This window comes from Pelophylax lessonae (genome assembly GCF_965119305.1).
Source record: "Pelophylax lessonae genome assembly, chromosome: 5".
Classification (NCBI taxonomy): Eukaryota; Metazoa; Chordata; class Amphibia; order Anura; family Ranidae; genus Pelophylax; species Pelophylax lessonae.
The window spans coordinates 365,717,627-365,731,209 of NC_138772.1; the positions used below are offsets into that span (position 1 = coordinate 365,717,627).

At 45.4% G+C, this 13,583-nt stretch overlaps 1 protein-coding gene across 2 annotated transcripts in view; it reads right to left on the bottom strand.

Annotated features, from left to right (window-relative positions):
* ZNF407 (zinc finger protein 407) overlaps window positions 1-8,432 on the bottom strand; it is a 773,592-nt gene extending 765,160 nt beyond the window's left edge. For both annotated transcript variants that reach the window (XM_082259209.1, XM_082259208.1), the window contains exon 1: window positions 8,328-8,432. The gene's annotated coding sequence lies outside the window, so the exon portion shown is untranslated. The remainder of the gene's footprint in view (window positions 1-8,327) is intronic.
* Window positions 8,433-13,583: the final 5,151 nt, after the last annotated feature.

Below are 13,583 nucleotides of genomic sequence, written 5' to 3' on the forward strand. Positions count from 1 at the left end.
ACGGAACAGAACTGAATGGAGGAAAATTGGGTGTCAGCGGATGGTATTCCGCTGACACCCGCAGTGCCATTCACTTACATTATGTCCGCAAATCATCCGCAAACGGATTGGATGATTTGCGGACACACGGAGCGGCCGTGTGAAAGGAGCCTAAAATTGCTACACTTGTTATTTGTTTATAATTGCTACACTTGCTGTTTGGATTGCACTGAGGCCCCGTTCACACTGGGGCGATGGGGCGATCCGACTTCCCCAGGCGACCTCCGAGGTCGCGGTGCGAGCAGCGCGCCGCGACCTCGGAGCGGCCGGCACGGACTTCATAACATTGAAGTCTATGACGGACGCTCCGGGTCGCCCCAAAGAAGCTCCGGACCCTTTTTCTAAGTCGGAGCGACTTGTGTCGCTCCTATTAGAACGGGTCCGCAGCTTCCCTATGGAAGGCGACCTACGGCGACCAGGTCGCCCCAGTGTGAACGGGGACTAATTCTTTAGATTTAATATGAGAGATACCCATTTGTTACCCTTGCAGCACCAGTTCTGGGTTCACATATTTTATATACTTATTTTAGGGGTTTGTGATTATATATATATATAATTTTTTTTTTTTTTTGGAAGCGCTACACTACTTGATTATAAAACCTCAGTAGTTAGTGTGGATACACTTTTCAGTGTTAGCGGCAGCCTTTGATTATTTAGTGATTGTAACGTTAGCAGCGCTGGGCCTGCAAGGGTAATGCCCCGTACATACGTTCCGATAATCGTACGATAAAACTCGCTTTCGACCTGATCGCACGATAATCTGATTGTTAGTACACAGCTTTCGACAGCCGATCACGACAGTCCATTCAACAAAATCCGAAGGGACAAACAGGAAAACCTCTGTCGTACGATAACCCCGCGAACGACAATCGTTTCATCAGTACACTATGCATCTGCTAAAAATTGATCTACAAAGACCGCGCATAATCTAAAACAGCACGGAAAAAGCCTGGCTGCCATTGTTTTTGTTTTGCACCATCTGATACGTAGCTAAGCAACCAGGAAGCTTTTCCCGAATCGTACAACAAAAATCATATGGTTTGTACGCATTGTTGAATTTGAGGTTAGTATCATGCAACAAAATGCGAACGATAAGTCGTCCGATTATCTGAACGTGTGTACAGGGCGTTACAAATAGGTATCTTTCATATTAAATCTAAAGAATCAGTGCAATCCAAACAGCAAGTGTAGCAATTGAAAACAAATAATAACAAGTGTAGCAAAACGTGACACGGAACTTCAGTGTTACAACATGTATAATAAATCACAGTATAAGTGCCGGTTCACACTTCCGCGTGTGCGGTGATCGCATGTAATATCGGAGCGCACTGTTCCTTCATTACATGCGATCGGATGTGCAGTGCGAATTCAGCCATACACTTTGTATGGCTAAATTCGCACTGCACCTGCACAAAAGTTGCACATGAGGCATTTTTTCAGCCGCATCCGGATCGAATCGCACAGTGGTTCACTGCGATATGCGATCAAACTGGGGGTGTGGATAACATTTCATTGACACCCCCAGCGTATCGCATATGGCAGTGTGAACTGCCAGATGTGCATTTGCGATGCAGGAACAGGCTGCGAATTCGCAGCCTTCCCACATCGCACAAATGTGACCCGGCACTTAGTCATGCAGTATAGCTGATAAAGAGATCATTAAACTCAAAACATTATACTGATGCAATCCCAAAAAAAGTCCATACTCTTCCTCTTTGGTATGGGTAACCATAAAACCAGTGCTAGAAGGATCACTGCCTATAAACGTGACAAACACCCAAACAATCAATTCGACCAAGCGCTCACTCCAATAGGGATGACAGGCGTGTCGCTCTCCTCCGGTAGGGAACTCCAACATAGGCACATGAAAGAAAGAAAGGAGGCACAAAGACCTAGTGCATTACCCGTGAAAACCTTAAAAATGTTTTAATAAAATGCCAAAAACATACTCAGACATGAAGATGATGTGCGATTTTATTCTTCATGCCTGTGAGTATGTTTTAGCATTTTATTAAAACATTTTTAAGGTGTTCACGGGTAATGCACTAGGTCTTTGTGCCTCCTTTCTTTCTTTCATGTGAAAAACACCCAACACCATGTGCTTCAGGTGGACTCTCACCATAAAGGATAAGTTGACCTTTTGTAACATGTTACACCCATGTTCAGGGTGTAACATGTTACAAATCCACCGGCCCCCGCACCTCCCTAATGTCACAGGCGGCGGGGAATCTTCTCACCCCGATCTCTGTCAAATCTGCAGACAACGCGGCCGTGTGGGGCTCCGCCCACCTGGCCGCATCACTCATTCATAGAGTTCTGTGATTTGAAAAACGAAAAGATCGGGCAGCCTTTGCGCAATAGCGTGTGGTAGTTCATTGATGCATCCAGTTAACCTGTAACTGCTTGGGCGTACGATGTACGGCCAAACAGCTCACACACAGAACCTGCAAGAGTCCTGCAAAAAGATGTGCATTTATTATTTTTTTCTTTTTTTTAAAAAAGGTGAACTTATCCTTTAAGAGGAAACCTTATGGCCCCTTTGACATAGGAGTTTTGTTTTCTTCATCTGTTTAGTCACATTTTTTTTTTTGTTTGAAAATTGAAAAGTGCATTTCTAATTTTTTGAACAATTAGAATTCCAGTCAGATGAAAATTAATTCACTAATCCGATGATGCCCCCGGATGACCTTGCCCCCTTGTGACATCAACCAGGGGGGGGGGGGGGGGGGGGGGCATGCTGGGTCAATTATGTCACAAGGGGCGGGGTCACCACTGATCAGCACTCCTGCCTTCCCTCATCTTATTCCCCTTTAATCTTAACCTCCCTATCCTGCCTAAACCCCTATATTTCTCATCCCCTATCAACTTTGCATAATACCATGACCCCAGAATATACCTTTTAGGCTATAATCCCAGCCCAGAATTCCCTCTTTCACACACTTTAATAACTCCTGTTTACTTGTTAATTACCCATATACTCCAGCTCAAGATTTCCTACCTATACAATCACTATGACAACTCAATTGATCACCACTAAAGCCTCGTACACACGCAACGAATTTCCGTCGACCGGTCGGCCGTCTTTTGTCCAGAGTGGTGTTTTGTTGGTTGGAATGTGCCTAGACTGCACACGAATTTTACCGCACGACAAAATTCTACTTCAGAAGTGAGGTCATGTGTTGGTTTGCTTTCTTTGTGTTCTTTCATCTCGGAGCATGCCCAGTCTTTCTCATAAGATTTTTCCCTGTCGAAATCTGTACTGACTGCACGAAAATCGGACGAGTTTTGACGGTGGACAAAAATTTTATAGCCTGCACACCAGAATTCGATTGTCGAGAGCACCATACTAATAAGCCGAAAATTGGCAGATCGGTCGGACGAAAATTCCCGGCCGAATTTCGACGCGTGTGTACGAGGCTTAAACCATATGCCTTAATACACTTAACATCACTGAGAGAATTCCTCCCCCTGACATAAAAATAAACCCAGCCCTAAGTAAGGCCATCCCACAACTCTGTCATCAATCAATAAGATTGATCATTGCATGTCGATTGCTCGTTTATCACTTATATAAGTTATCTCTGCTAAATGCAATTGTTGTACATTCCTGCGTCTGCGTCCGTAAAATATAAGCCAATTGTTTTTCATTTATCATATGTAAAAACTCAAAGTTTTTTTTGGGGAAAAAAAAAAAAAGAACTGTCAGATGGCGGAGTTGTCAGACAGCGGGAGCCTTGGTCAAGCGCGGAACTCTATTTTTTATTTTTTTTGATAGGCAGTAGCAGCAGGCATCACGATTGATGACGAGTCTACACCGGAGGACTTTTTTTTTTAGATTTTTTAATAAAGGACTTGTCAAAAATTGCCTACTGTCTTTTTTATACTACACTTTTTTTTGGTGAATGAGGAGCGGTACTATATACCCTATAAATCACAAAAAAACAGTGCTGGGCCAGATATCTACATGTAGCACCCTACAGGTAGGTGCTAGGTAAAAGTATAGTGGGCCTTGGCTGCCTAACAGCAGGGCCATGATTTCAGCTGGGCTGTCATGTCTCCCAGGTGTATCTGCTGAGAGGGGAGTCTCCCCACTGGCTCCATGAGAGGATTCTCATTGGGCAGTGGAGGAAATTCAATCAGAGACACGTTCAGGCTTGTATCTACCCCAGAAGGCAGATTCTGCCGCAGAGGATTCTGGGAGTGGGGTATAAGTTTGAGGGGAACGCATGAGGCAGCGTCTTTGGCGGGAAGCAGAGTCCCAGGAGGGAGAGTACGGCTGTCTCTCCTCCTGTCAGAAGGATTGGGTGTCTCGGCTGGCTGCCTGGGAATCCAAAGAATGCTGAGTTGAGCTGCAGAGGGGATCCAGTGTGCCGAGGACCAGTGGAGGAAGAGGGGTTCAGTTCCAAGAAAGCCTGCCAAGGTTGTGAGTACTGTAAACTGCCCCTAGGGGGTCTGCCAAGTGTAGAGGGGACCACTCCAGAGACGGTTCCAGGGATCCAGGAGTCAGCTAGCTGTGAAGGAGGTGCCTAGTCAGAGAACCCTGAAGTGTTAGAGGGGGTGTCTAGTTAGAGGACCCTAAAGTGTAGAGGGGGCGCCAGCGGTTGGGCCCTGAAGAGCTAATGTGTACAGTGTGTAGTGTACAGAGTTAAGAGTTGCAGCGGCACAAGCAGTGACAAGGAGCTACCTCGGTCAGTGAAGGACTGAAGGGAGCTGTTCAGTGACTATTAAGCAAAATTGAGTGTCGGGAGTCAAGTGTTCTACAGTCCTGGATCTTCTGAGTTAACAAACAAGTTAAAGTCAAAGTTCCAGCACAAGTTCAGCATAACAGTATCTTCAAACGCCAGGAAGAGCTGGTCGGCGTTCAGCTGGCATCAAGACAACGCCAACGGGCATTTTTGTATAAAGTCCCAGTTAACCTAGTTGAGTCAGAGGAGTATCCCACTCATTCCATTCTCTCATCCCCAAAATACAATAAACAAAACCAACCAAAGATGCCAGAGTGGTCATTGTCTCAACTCTCATACTTGGGTTCACAACATAAACGTGTTGGAGGTGTCACCGGTGGCAATGGCAGACCCACATCAGGCTCAAGGCCTGGAAATATTGCTACATACAATAATCTTTAAAACAGTGCAAAATATAGTGCAATATAGAATGTCCAAAAAATATATAGGTTGAGTTGACACACTAGCAACCACCTTGAGTGCTTATAAACACAAATCCAGTGCTCAGTGCTTCTCCGCCACTCGTGCAATTAAGCCTCTCACCTTACATTCTGATCCCTGTCTCACCAGCGGGTCAGAATAAGCCGTTCCCCTCTGGGGATAATAGCAGTCTGGTGGGAATCTTTAGCTGTATATTCTTAGGCAGGCTCAACAAAGAATCAATCTCAATCCGTATTGTGCCATAAGTACATTAGAAAGATAAAAGACAAATCTAGTGCTCTCCATTTGAGATCCAAAAAGTTTAACAAAAAGTCAGCCACTTACAAGACAAGCACTTTAGCAGTGGGGACTGATATGGCATACAACAGTCTCTCTCATGGCTGTGATGTGACGTCAACGGAAAGGCTCCACGCCCTATACGCGTTACGTCAGGTGTTGACTTCTACCCCTACCGACATGCAGCTCCAGATGGAGTCATCAAAACTCCACCCTACACGTTACGCTACACCCCAGGTGGCTAACGGGCACAGGCAGCAATTAAAAATGACAGGGGTTCTAATCCCTCTCCACTCTATCCAAAACCAAAAAAAATTGCATTTAGTTATACCTTAAGACTGCTTGGGATATTACTAGAGAGTGCACAGGACAGCAGTGGGTTTATGGCAGGATCAACATTTTTTCTTTAATTAATAAACAAATATAACAATACACTATCAATGACATATTTAACAGACCAAAATACAGAGCATTTTGGTCTGTTAAATAGCAGAGAAGCTCACTTTAAAATCCCTAAATCATCTACCATAATGTTCAACATTTCAAAGAGAAATTTAACCATAACAAGCATGAATGGTAAGGTAGGGATGAAGTATGGAAAAATCACAGAACTGCAAGCTTTAGGATGAAACTGCAGACTGCTGTAAAACTACTAATGTCAGCATGACATCTGCAGCGTGTGGCTTTCCGAATGCCCTGGGATCTGTCATTCTAAAGTCCTATCAAGGGGTTCCTCTGGGTACCATAAATAGGCAATAAAATACATGGCCTGGCATGCTGGTACTGTCCTAATCAGTCGAAGCTTCCCCCCAGGCTGGTATTTGTAGGTGGTGGGGGCAGGAGAGGGAAGAGGCTAGTATGCTGGAGCCTGTAGTCCTTCTAGGTGGGAATTGATTCAGTAGCCTGAGGCTTGTATGCTGGGGTCTGTAACTATCATCTCTCCTGGATGGTATTGGTGGAGTGGGCAGTGGCTGACATGATGGGGTGAGATCAGTGGCTAGGGCACAGCCTGTTATTCTGGTACCTGTATATTACCCAGGCTAAAACTGATGAAGTGACAGTCTGGGGGTAGGGAGGGCAGAGGCTGGCATACCAATACCTGTAGTCCTCCCAGACTGGCGTTGGTGGAAGGGACAAAGGCTGGTATGCTGCTACCTGTATTATGGCCCACCTCCCCCCACTGGTATTGGTGGAGGGGACAAAGGCTGGTATGCTGGTACCTGTAGTCCCACTAGACTGGTATTGGTGGAGGGGACAAAGGCTGGTACCTGTAGTCCATATAGGCTGGTATTAGTGAGGTGACAGGGGTGCAGGGGAGGGTAGAAGCTGCCATGCTGATATAGGTTAACAGGGCAAAGACTGGTATGATGGTAATTATAGTTTCCCGAGACTGGTATTAGTGAGACAGAGACTGGCATGCTGATACATGTAGTCCTCCTAGGTCGGTATTAGTGGGGTGACAGGTAGGGGAGGGGGGAAGGGTATAAGCTGTTATGCTGATACTTATAGTCCCTCCCAGGCTGTTATAGGTGAATAGGGCAAAGACTGGTGTGCTGTTACCCATAGTTTACCCAGACTGGTAGTAGTGGGACAGAGGCTGGCATGCTGGTAGCTATAGTCCTCCTAGGCTGGTATTAGTGAGGATGGGACAGGTGTTGTGGGGGAGCGGAGGATAGAAGCTGCCATGCTATTATCTGTAGTCCCTCCCAGGCTGGTCTAGGTGATTAGGGCAAAGACTGGTTTGCTGGTACCTATAGTCTCCCCAGACTGGTATTAGTGGGACAGAGGCTGGCATGCTGGTAGTCCTCTTAGGCTTGTATTGGTGAGGTAACAGGTGGGGGGAGCGGGGGGAGGGTAGAAGACGCTGATACCTGTAGTCCCTTTCCAGGCTGGTATAGCTGAATAGGGCAAAGACCAGTATGCTGGTACCTATAGTCTCCCCAGACTGGTATTAGAGGGACAGAGGCTAGCATGCTGGTACCTGTAGTCCTCCCCCACCTACCATCTGTCCTGAGGGGACAGGTGGGGGAGCAGGGGAGGGTAGAAGTTGCCATGCTGATGCTTGTAGTGCCTCTAAGTCTGGTATAGGTGAATAGGGCAAAGACTGGTATACTGGTACCCGTAGTCTCCCCAGACATGTATTTTAGTGGGACAGAGGTTGGTATGCTAATATCTGTGGTCCTCCCAGGATGCTTTGCTGGCAGACTGACCGACAATGACTGGCACTAGGTTTTTGAGCACGGGGGGGGGGGGGGGGGCTGAAGGGACATAGAGAGGTAGTACTGAGAGCACAGGAGAGAAATATGTCACTGCTAGTGGGCCTAGTTACCAGTCTGGGTGCCCTGCTGACTGGTACCTGGACTGGCGCTCCTCAGAGATGTTTTCCCAGTGGCTGGGGGAAAGAAGCAAACACGATGATCTCAAGGCCCGGAGCTACCAGTGTGACTGGCAATGGAAGCCTGCAGTCTGTGCAGGGCAGAACACTGGAACCCCAGGTCCATGTCCAGGAACTGGGGGACAAGGTGAAATCCCTGCACTGTACCTAGTGACTCCATCCACTCCAAGCCTGCCCTCTACAGGTGTGACCACCTACAAAAACAACCACTGGAATCTCCCTGTCCTGATTGGAGGACTAAAGTTTGCACAGCTTCACTGGACCAATGATACCTTCTCCTGATTTACTATATAGAACTTCTCAGCCTAAACTAACTGTACACAGAATTCAATTGGACACACTAAGATCAAGGAAGCAATACAAACATGCTGTACACAGTGCCTGAAGCCACACACAGCACCCTGCAATGGGAGATTCCAGGCACTGCTCTAATAATAAGGTAAATACGGTACCTGGCCTGTAAGCCTGCTGAGCTGTCCGTTCCTGAAGTAAGAAGACAATATACAGAATCATCACCTATTTCAATATCATGCTGGATACACTTCGCTGCCTCTTCCTTCACACAAACCAAGCCTCGCTCTGACAGCAAGAGCCAAGCCTCACTCTCACATGCCAAGCCTCGTTCCCAGCTCCACAATAGCCAAGCCTCGGTCTGACATCAGCGGCCAAGCTTCGTTTCCAAGTCTGTGTTACAGTAGCCAAGCCTCGTTTCCAACTCCAAACTCTCATGTTGTTTTTTTTTTTTTGTTATCTATCTCTGTAGGTTAGTTCAGGCTCTCCCGCCTGCTTACATTGATAGGCATTTAGGAAGATGATGTATTAGGTTGTGTGTTGGGCTTAGAAGACACATTAGCTGGGGTTTTATGCCTGCTTATCAGAACAAGACAGCCTGAGAAACAGTGATCTCATTTTAGGTGTGAGTCTCATCTATTAAAGTGTTACCACTTTAACACCAGGCCTTTTTCTGACACTTTTGTTTACATAGAACAATCAGTATTTGTGCTAGAAAATTACTTAGAACACCTAAACTTTATATATTGTTTAAAGCAGAGGTCCCAGAGAATAAATTGATGGGTGTTACCATTTTTTATGCCACACAGTATTTGCGCTGCGGTTTTTTTTTTTTATTACACTTTTTTACATTTTAACCACTTTACCACCGGAGGATTTTGCTGTCTTAAGTCCAGACCACTTTTTGCGATTCGGCACTGTGCGACTTTAACGGACAATTGCGCGGTCGTGCAACGCCGTACCCAAACGAAATTTACGTCCTTTTTTTCCCACAAACAGAGCTTTCTTTTGGTGGTATTTGATCACCTGTGCGATTTTTACTTTTTGCGCTATAAACAAAAAAAGAGCGTACATTTTGAAAAAATAACAATATTTTTCACATTTTTTTATATGAAATTCCCCCACAAAAAAAATGTAAAAATCAAAATTTTTTAAAATTTTTGGCCAATTTGATTTCTGCTACCTATGTTTGGTAAAAAAAAATCACAATAAGCGTATTTTGATTGGTTTGCGCAAAAGTTATTGCGTTTACTAACTAAGGGAAAGATTTCTGTCATTTTTGGTGTTTTTTTTTTTTTACAAGTAATGGCAGCAAACTTCGATCTTTTTTACGGGACTGCGACATTGCGGGCGGACAGATCGGACCCTTGACTGACATTTTTGACACTTTTGGGGTTACCAGTGACATTACTACAGTAATCAGTGTTATAAATATGCACTGTTACTGTAAAAATGACACTGGCAGGGAAGGGGTTAATTTTATTGGAGAGGGAGGAGTTAATGTATGCCTGGTGCTTGCTAATGTATGTGGGGGGAGGGGACTGTGTGACACAGTGACAGATCGCAGGTTCAGCTATGCTTCAGCTGACTGAATACAGCGGGAGCGAGCCTCCGGCGGCGCACGTGCGCCGCCCACAAGGGGAGGAGTCCAGCTACGTAGGTCTACGTCGCTGGACGGGAACTAACCACTTTGCCGCAGTAGAGCTCGAGTGAGCGGTCGGCAAGTGGTTAAAGTGTTACCACTTTAAGACCAGGCCTTTTTCTGACACTTTTGTTAACATGAAACAATCAATATTTTTGCTAGAAAATTACTTAGAACCCCTAAACTTTATATATTGTTTAAAGCAGAGGTCCCAGAGAATAAATTGATGGGTGTTACTATTTTTTATGCCACACGGTATTTACGCTGCATTTTTATTACACTTTTTTACATTTTATTGCATAAAAACACAATATAATACTAATTTGTTTGGTAAAATTTTAAAAATGATGTTATGCAAAGTAAATAGATACCAAATATGGCATGTTTTAAAATTGCACACACCCGTTCAATGACGAGTGACAAATTTTAACCACTTGCCGACTGCCGACAGTAATCCTACTGCGGCAGGTCGGATCCCCTGGGTCCAGCGACGTAGACCGCTCACTCCCACTGTGTTTAGACAATCGCCGCCTCTCTTCCCCGATTGTTGGGGAAAGTGTGAGAAGACCCACCTGCTTATGTAAACAAAGTAGGTGGATCTTCTCAGTGACAGACAGGGAGAGATCACAGGATTCAGCATAGCTGAACGTGCGATCTCTGTCTGTGTCACAGAACCCCCACACACTTTAGTATGAGGCATACATTTAACTCTTTGATCACCAATAGGGTTAACCTCTTCCCTGACAGTGTCATTATTACAGTAACAGTGCATATTTGTAGCACTGATTACTGTAGTAATGTCACTGGTCCCCCCAAAAGTGTCAAAAATTTCAGTTAGGGGTCCGATCTGTCCGTTGCAATGTCGCAGTCTCGCAAAAAATCGCAGATCACCGCCATTACTAGTAAAAAAAACAATAAAAATGACATAAATCTTTCCCGTAGTTAGTAAACGCGATAACTTTTGCGCAAACGAATCAAAATACGCTTATTGCGATTTTTTTTTTACCAAAAATATGTAGCAGAAAACAAATTGGCCTAAAATGTTAAAAAATTTAGATTTAAAAATTTTTTTTTTTGGGAATGTTGTATAGCAGACTGTGAAAAATATTTTTTTTTTCAAAATTGTCGCTATTTTTTTGTTTATAGCGCAAAAATAAAAAATCGCACAGGTGATCAAATACCACCAAAATAAAGCTCTATTTGTGGGAAAAAAACGTCAATTTTATTTGGGTACATGATCGCATGACCACTCAATTGTCCGTTAAAGAAACGCAGTGCCGAATCGCAAAATAGGGCCTTGTCAGGAAGGGGGTCAACTCATCTTAAAGTGGTTAAAAGCCTCCACATGTTGCCACTTTAGATGTACACAGGAGGCCTGGTGCTAGAATTACTGCCCATGATCTGACGTTTGCAGTGATAGCTCACATGTGTGGGGCGATTGCTGTTTTTGTGCATGCAGGACCATTCCACGTTAGAGGGGACAAAGAGTTTTTACTGTTTTTTTTTTGTTTGTTTGTTTTTTTTACACTGTCACTTTCATTTATTTTTTTTATCACTTTTTCTGTTTTGACATGGAATTTATGTATACCCTAAAATAGCAATAGGCAGTGACAGGTACTCTTTATGAAGAGATCTGGGGTCTTTTACCCCAGATCCCTCCTCTGCCCTTAAAGGCATTCGATCACACCAAGATCTGTGTGATTAAATGCTTTTCAGTTTTTTAAAATGGCGCAGTTTACATGTGGAGAAACCGGAAAGGGATGTATGCCCATCACTTCTGGTTTCATATATCATAGAGGAGAACAGAGCCATTCCGGTATTTGTCCGCCTCTATGATCAGCCAGCCGAAGCGCCAGCTGGTTGATCGGGTGTCCCAGTGGGACAGGACAGCCTAAGAAAACCACGGAAGATAGTGGTGGGGATTGTCTCCTCCCACTGCTTGTAAAAGGATTGCTTTTACAAGAGAGCCAACCCTTGGCTCTAAAGAAACAATACCACTGCATGCCCCCACTAGAGGACACAACACTTCCTTTGTGCAGTCTAAAGCCAGGTTACAATTATGCCACCATTAATCTGAGGCCCTCTTCTTACCATATTTATACTGAGACACCTGGATTCAAAAACTGGTTTTTAGGTGCAGGATCACATCTTCAATGCCTCAGTGCCACCTGGTTCCCCTGGGTTGTGCAGAGCGCTTTCTTTGGTGCTCCTCTCCACTACTGGCTCTTTTCATTTAGGACAGGGGTGGGGAACCTCCGGCCCGCGGGGAACCTCCGGATCCTTCGTGCCGCTGTATCAGAAGGAGCCGATGGCTCCGTTCTGACACTGTGAATTCTCCAAAAAGGGTGGACCCGAAGCGCAGAGCAGTGCGCCTCGAGCCCGCCCATTTGTGTGACAATAGCGAATGGAAATTCGCTACTGTCTCACGGATCCGCCTCCTCTTCGGCCAATGTCATTGGCCGAGGAGGAGGCAGGATGTAAGAGACGCTCAGTGAGCATGCCCAGGCACACGGGAAGGAATGTGCGAATGCGCATGCGCCAATGCGCGAACGTGCGTACGCAACGTGCGCACGCAAATGACGCCAAACGGCCTATTTATACCAAGCGGTGACAGGAGCACATTGCTGAGTGGTCTTTCAGCTTGTGTTCCTGTTTACCTGTGCCCTGACCTGCTCCTGGATTTCCCGTTATACCGACCCGGCTTGCCTTTGACTCTTCTTGGATTCCTGCCTGCCTACCTGTGACCTCAGCTTGTGTTTGACCCTGCCTTGCCTTATGCCTTTGTACCTTGCTGCCAGACTGTGTACCGACTTTGGCTTGTATCCTGACTCCGCTTCTGTCTCACGTTCCTGTAACCGTGCTGTCCGGCTGTTGACAACTCCTTGGCTTGTGTTCCGACTTCGCTCCTGCCTTCTCATCCAGTGTCATGCCTTCAGCTTGGAAGTAGTTAATTCCATTGGAACTTGTATTACCAATCTTGTCCACAAGATGCCACTGTGACATAGACTGTTATACAGCACTTTATGATACTTCCTGTACTCTATTGCTGGATTAGTTCCTCCCTTCTCTGAGGAGAATGCCAGTGTAGATTTACCTCAGGAAAGAGCAGACAGAATCTGAGGTTCCTGTGGGAAGATTTCTGAACCCCCCTTTGTAGCATCGCTGGTATGCTCAGAACTGTCAGTTATATATTTAATGCATATGTTTGTTAATGTTTGTATACTGACTGTATGCTTTATATGTTTATTTACAGTTTCACCTCTATTCACAATCCTATTCGCATTTCCATTCTGACTTGTAACCTGTGACCACTATTCTATCTCTGGAATAAAGCCTTAAGTTACAAAAGGACTGGTTATTGCAGGATTAAAGGTTTAGCTGTATGTTGAGCTGCATACGCCTGGGGCATACGTGTAGTGAGAACAGAACAGTGAAACAGCGGCTATCCAGCAAGTGGGATTTAGGACAGAGACTATACAGAGGCCTGCTACTCTGCCAGCGCAGTCATCTGCATATGCAATACAGCAGTCTCTACACAGTCAAGCATTCCTGCAAGCGATATGTCACATTACCAGACATCCTCACTCAAGACAAGGTCCCGAGTTTCAGGCTCCTCTAGATCTTCCTCCGCAAGCAATGCACTCGCCATAGCACGTGCGAAAGCTGAAGCCGCCAAGGCGCGAGCAGCCTTTGCCGAGCAAGAAATGCAGATTAAAAAGGAGAAGGTGAGGCTAAAGGAAGAGGCCGAAGAAGCTCTCCTGGAAGTGAGGTTAAA